This window comes from Gymnogyps californianus, unplaced genomic scaffold (assembly GCF_018139145.2).
Source record: "Gymnogyps californianus isolate 813 unplaced genomic scaffold, ASM1813914v2 HiC_scaffold_83, whole genome shotgun sequence".
NCBI lineage: Eukaryota > Metazoa > Chordata > Aves > Accipitriformes > Cathartidae > Gymnogyps > Gymnogyps californianus.
In genome coordinates, this window is record NW_026114476.1 from 162,459 (window position 1) to 168,971 (window position 6,513).

At 60.8% G+C, this 6,513-nt stretch overlaps 1 pseudogene; it reads right to left on the bottom strand.

Annotated features, from left to right (window-relative positions):
• Nucleotides 1-786: 786 nt before the first annotated feature.
• On the bottom strand, nucleotides 787-3,565 carry LOC127029171 (protocadherin gamma-A2-like; annotated as a pseudogene).
• Nucleotides 3,566-6,513: the final 2,948 nt, after the last annotated feature.

Sequence of the window (6,513 nt, forward strand, 5' to 3'; positions counted from 1 at the left end):
TGATCTTCATCATGTGCAGATGGACTCCACCCAAAGAAAAACTGGCACAGACAACTGCTCCTTACCATGGAGAACATGTGACTTCTCACCATGTCTATGTGACAAGCAAGAGCATTTCTTCCAGTTCGCATTTGAGGAAACACATCTATGGAAGTGTTTCTCTTTACAGCTGTAAACGTGAGAGGCATGTACGGGACAGTCAGACAAATGGAACAGATGCGATCTTCCACACACACTGTCAGAGACAAAGGCCCACCTTCAGATCATGACAACGAGCAAGGCAAGAACTTAACACGCAGAGAGGAAGGGAGCAAACATACTCTTCTAGATTAGGGCACTTTCCTCTTCCCAAAGCTCCCATTAGGCATTTCTCATAAGTACCTAATTAAGCTGTTAGTTAAGAACTGATGACAACCTGCAAACACACAGGAAGAACCTCCCAGGGCTCCCCACGCAGCTGGAATAACATGTCTTCTGGCTAAACTCGCTTGGGAAGACGAAACTCGCATTGCATGACACCAAGCTGGGCACTGAACAGGGAAAGGAGCAAACCACAGCTCTTGTGCCCTTCAACAGCCCCTCACGCACAGCTCCCACGACTCCCATCTCCAACCCTTCACACCTTGCATGGTGTTCTTTGACCCTCAGCATTTGCAAGCACCTCTCATCATACAGCCAGTTGCCCACACATTTCTGTTCAGCATGCATCAGGATCACGCACGACTGCACATAGCTGTCTTCACATCTCTGCACTAAGAGGGAGACAGATTGTCTGCCAAGTGCACCTCAGAGGAGAAACGTCAAGGGTCTGAAAGTAAAAGAGGCGCTGTCCTCCAGGAGAGACTGGCTCAGGGAACGGCGTGCAACACAGGAACGCCGTGATGAGAGCCAAAGGCCCGCTCTAAGGAAGCTCCAGCCGGCAGCAGGCTCCCTTCGCCGGCCTCCCACAGCCACTGTAACGCTGAGCCGCAACCCCACGCTCCCCTCCCCGCAGCAAGAGGCACCAGCACCCAGCGCGGTGCTGAACGCAGCTTTGCCTTCCTTGGAACGACAGCTCCGCGCGCGGGACAGAGAGAGAAGGCGGCGGGGAAAGGGCAGAGAAGCAGCAGAGGGAAGCGTCGCGGAGCAAGTGTGCTCAGAGGAACTCACCGGGGGAGCGGCGGGGTCCGCGCGGCGGGCGCCGGCAGGGTCCTCCCCGAGCAGCGGCGCGGGCTCGTCGGGCGGCGGCCGGGCCGGGAGGGTGTCGCAGCAGCTGCCGCCCGACAAGCGGAGCTGGCTCTTGCGCGAGTCGGCGGTGAGCGACACCTCGTGCGAGTAGGAGTGCAGGAAGGCGCGGACGCCGTCGATGCCCACGAAGTGCGAGGCCGGGACGCCGCGCAAGGCGCCGCTGCCCGCCGCCAGCAGCTGCGAGCGGCGCCAGCGCCGCAGGCGCAGCGCCAGCAGCAGCAGCAGGAAGGCGAGGAAGAGGCAGGACACGGCCGCCACGGCCACCACCAGCCACCGCGTCAGGCTGCCGGCCGCCTCGCCCGGCGCCGCCGCCGCGCTGCCCAGCTCCGACAGCAGCTCGGCCACGCTCTCGGCCAGCACCACCGTCAGCGTCGCCGTGGCCGACAGCGCCGGCCGCCCGTGGTCCTTCACCACCACCACCAGGCTCTGCCGCGCCGCGTCGCGGGCCAGCGGGAAGCGCGCCGTCCGCACCTCGCCGCTGTGCAGCCCCACGCGGAACAGCCCCGGCTCCGTCGCCTTGGCCAGCTCGTACGACAGCCACGCGTTCTGCCCGCGTCCGCGTCCACCGCCACCACCTTGGCCACCAGCGCCCCGGGCTCCGCCGAGCGCGGCGCCAGCTCCACGCCCGCCCACCCCGCGCCCGCGCCCGCCGCCGCCGCCGCCGGCGGGTACAGCACCTGCGGCGCGTTGTCGTTCTCGTCCACGATCACGAGCCGCACCGACACGTTGCTGCTCAGCGCCGGCGCGCCGCCGTCCTCCGCCCGCACCCACAGCCCCACCTCGCGCACCTCCTCGTAGTCGAAGGAGCGCAGCGCGTACAGCGCGCCCGTCTCCGCCTGCACCGACACGTACGACGACAGCGGCGCGCCCCGCACCCGCCCCTCCGACAGCCGGTACCGCACGCGCGCGTTCTGCCCCCAGTCCGCGTCCGACGCCCGCACCGTCAGCACCAGCGCGCCCGCCGCGTTGTTCTCGGGCAGCCGGGCGCTGTAGCGCGCCTCCGCGAACACCGGCGCGTTGTCGTTCACGTCCAGCACCCGCAGCGCCAGCACCGCGCTGCTCCACAGCGCCGGCGACCCGCCGTCCGCCGCCCGCACCGTCACGTTGTACTCCGCCACCGCCTCCCGGTCCAGCTCGCTCGCCGTCACCACGCTAGTAGTCCTCCGCGCTCCAGCCGGAACGGGACGCGCTCGCGAGCACCGCACCTCGCCGTTCGCCCCCGAGTCCCGGTCCTGCACGTGCAGCAGGGCCACCACCGTCCCCGGCGGCGCGTCCTCAGAGATCGCAGCCAGCGCCGACCGCACCGAAATCTGGGCGCGTTGTCGTTCACGTCTGTCACGCTGATCGCGACTTTCGCCGTGTCGGAAGGCCCCCGCCGTCCCGTGCCTGCACCTCCAGTTCGTACGAGTCGCCTTCCTCGAAGTCCAGGCTCCGCACCAGCGTGATCGCTCCCGTCTCAGACTCCAGCTGGAAAATCCGCGAGGCTTTCTCTGTGATTTTCTTGAACAAGTATTTCACGTGCCCGTTCAGCCCCTCGTCGGCGTCGGCGGCCGTGACGCTGACGAGGACGGAGCCCACGGGCACGTCCTCCGGCACACGCACCGTGTACTCCGCCTGGCTGAACACGGGCGCGTTGTCGTTCGCGTCCAGCACCGCCACGCGGATCCGCGCCGTGCCCGTCCGCGCCGGCTCTCCGCCGTCGCTCGCCCTCAGCACCAGCTCGTGAAACGCCGCCTCCTCCCGGTCCAGCGCCTTCGCCAGCACCAGCTCGGGACGCTGAGCCCCGCCGGGGCCCGCCTGCACGGCCAGCGAGAAGTGCTCGTCGCCGCTCAGCTCGTACCTCTGCAGGGAATTCGGTCCCACGTCCGGGTCGTGAGCCTCGGCCAGGGGAAACCGCGACCCAGCGCTGTCGTCTCGCTCATTCTCTCCTCCACTCAACTTCCTTGAAGCTGGGCGCGTTGTCGTTAATGTCCGTGATTTCCACTTCGATGTAAACCTGCATTTCCCCTCCACTATCACCTCACAGCGCAGCACGCATTGCTGCACACTCTCGCAGAGCTGCTCTCTGTCTAGCCTCTCCGCCGTCACTAAATGTCCCGTCTTCCCGTGCAGAGCGAAGTACTGCGTCCTGCCTTCGGAGACAACGGACGCCGCTGTCGCGGAGCGCCGGCAGGTCCAGCCGCAGGTCCTTGGCCACGTCGCCCACGAACGAGCCCTTCGGCATCTCCTCGGCAACCGAGTAGCGCAGCTGCCCCCACGCCGCCTCCCACGCCGACACCAGCACGCACCACAGCACGGCTCGCTCCCGCCGGCCCCACCGCCTCCCCGCCGCGCACATCGCCGCCGCGGCTCCGCCGGCACCGCACCACCGCCGGACGCTCCCCGCCGACGAACGCCGACCCGCTCCCCTCGGCTCCGGCTCCGGCTCCGGCTCCGGCTCCGGCTCCGGCTCCGGCCCGCTCCGCTCCGGCTCCGGCTCCGGCTCCGGCTCGCCGCTCCCGGCCGCTGCCGCCGGCCCCTCCGCCTCGCTGCAGCACGGCTCCGCACCGCGGGGACGCTCGCAGACCGCCCGGACGCCGAGCCACCCACCCACCCAGCCAGCCAGCCAGCCAGCCAGCCGGGCCGCAGCGGGCGGGGCTGCCTGCAGCGCTCCGGCCTTCCTCTCGCTCCTCCTCGGTCAACAGCGGCGCCCGCAGCCTCCTCCCGGCACTGCAGGCACCGAGCGCTGCCGAGCGCTGCCCGCCCTGCCTTTGCCACGGGCAGCTCGCGGGGACGGGGCCGCCGCCGCGGACACATCGGTTCCCGTCCAGCCCTGATCTCCGGCGCTGGCTTGTCTCCAGCCGAGCTCCTCTTTCAGCCTCCAGCCATCCCGACCACAAAGAAATCACACGCCTCCCGTGGGCGGCGTACTTCTACCGCACGGCAAAAAATGTTCTTGTAATGGTGAAATAAAGTTTTCGTAATATGACGTGTGGAATATTACGTGTCTTATTGCATTAGTCCAAAAGCACAATCTCCACCAGAGTTGCACAGCTTTTGCAGTAGTCGTGCTTGAATGACTTTTCCTCACCCTTTCTGCAGATCAAAACGGCCTCATACTGGAACGCCAGCAGCCACATTATTTCTCCAACCCCAACCTACAGTACAAGGCAGCAACAGAGATCCCCCTGCTCTGAAGCAGCCTCCATTTCTCCCCCTTCTCCAACACCACTTCGGAAGTTTGGGTGACAGCCTTACACTACAGGCCGTGGCTTCCACTTAGGACTCAGCGCCCATTCTAGAGTAAGTCAGCAGCAGGCAGTGATGCGCATGCACTCTCTGGTGCTGGGTCCATGACAAAAAAGAAACTCACGCATAAAGCAAACCCTTAGACTGAAACGCTACCAACAGGACAAAGTAGAACTCTTTGTCCTAAAGAAGAGAGGCTCTGAAACACAAAAGGTGATTTTGGGCGCGGAGGGAGATCCCATTCTACGCCTTAACCTCTGTATAAAAGAGATCTAGAACGGCAGAAAATACCACCCACGATGGAACAATACACGAGAAATGCTGCACAAAGCACACAGAGAGATAATGCCTGGACAAAATAATCCCCCTAGCTCTGCCATTTTTGCAGCAGCTTCCTCAAAAGTGTGAGGCACATGGCAGAGGTGGAGGAACAATCTCTGACTTCTCCATTCCTGCAGCCTCATGCACGTTCCTTTGGGAGTCCAACACTAAACAGCATTAACCAACGGGTTTTTGCTCAGGTGTCAAAGTCCACCGCTTCAGGAAAGCGATCGGGAAGGAAACTCAACACCAAGCGTCAACCACATTTTACCGACCGTGTCATGTGGAATTAGCAATCTCATTGTACGCAGTAAAGGATCTCATTCTGCACAGGAAGGATCTGCCTTCACCGTTACTAACACACACCACTGTAGACAGCACAGGTTTTGTAGACCATTTTTTTGCCTTCTCGACGTCCAGCATCAGCAGAGCTCATTACATCTCAAGGGTCACACCAACCTGTACCATTTTATCCAGCACAGCTTGAATGGCAGAACCTCTCCACTGACTCGACTCGTGTGACAGCTGATGACAAGGAGGTGCCATCAGCTTTTGGCATCTGCCAAAACATGGCGGTACAGGATTATTTCATTCCTTCATGGAAACAGAGATCGGCACTAACTGCCAAAGCAAACGAAGACCAACAGCCCACTACCTCTACTGTAAATCAGGCACTATTCCAAAAAGCGGCTGAGGGACTGAATTCCTCGGTTTCCTATTCCCCTGTCAATGCGATCAACCAGGGCCAAGCACCTCTCTTTGGGAAAAAGGGATCGGAAAAGAGGACAGGTCTGAACTACAAAAGGCAGTTTGTCTGGGTTTTTTGAGGTTCCATTCTACACCTTCCCCTGTGTTGAAAGACAGATAGGGACGGTAAAAAAGAGGGAACTAACGCTAGCAGAAAGAACTTGGAAAATCATGCCTGGATAAAATGTATCCATCCATTAATGCTGCCATTTCTGCAGCAGCCTTCTCCAAAACATGGCAGGGCACTCCATGGAAGAGGGGAACATTCACTAGGGAGGAACAATCTGTAACTTCTCCATGCGTGGAGCCACACGCACCTTTCCTTTGGGAAACACCATTAACCAAAGGGTTTGCATCCAGCTATCAACCACGTCCAAGTACATCGGCTTGGGAAAAAAGTGATCGGGAAGGAAAAAGCTCCAACACCGAGCGTCCGCCATATTTTCCCGACTCTGTCGTGCAGAATCATTAATTTACCGTGTTCACGTTACGAACTCAAACGAGAGTCGTAGTCAAAACCTCTCAGCTGAACCCGAACCTCTGACCACCAAAGAACCAAGAAGTGCCCGCTAGCTGCCTGCTCTGAGTGGAAGGGGTTACCCCGTTCCTTTCTTCATTCCTTCCTTCATGGAGACACGGATCAGCACTTCCCATCCACACCCACCCGGAAACCCAGGAGAAAGAGGACGGAGGTTCAGAAAGGTACAGGGTCTCATTCGGCACAGGAAGGGTACGCCTTCACCGTTACTAACACACACCACTGTAGACAGCACAGGTTTTGTAGACCCTTTTTTGCCTTCTCGACGTCCAGCATCAGCAGAGCTCATTACCTCTCAGAGGGTCACCACACCTGTACCATTTTATCCAGCACAGCTTGAATGGCAGGAACCTCTCCACTGACCCTACTCGTGTGACAGCTGACGACGCAGGAAGTGCCGCTTCGCACTGCCTGCTGCCACCAAAGACACGGCACAGCACTGTTTCATTCCT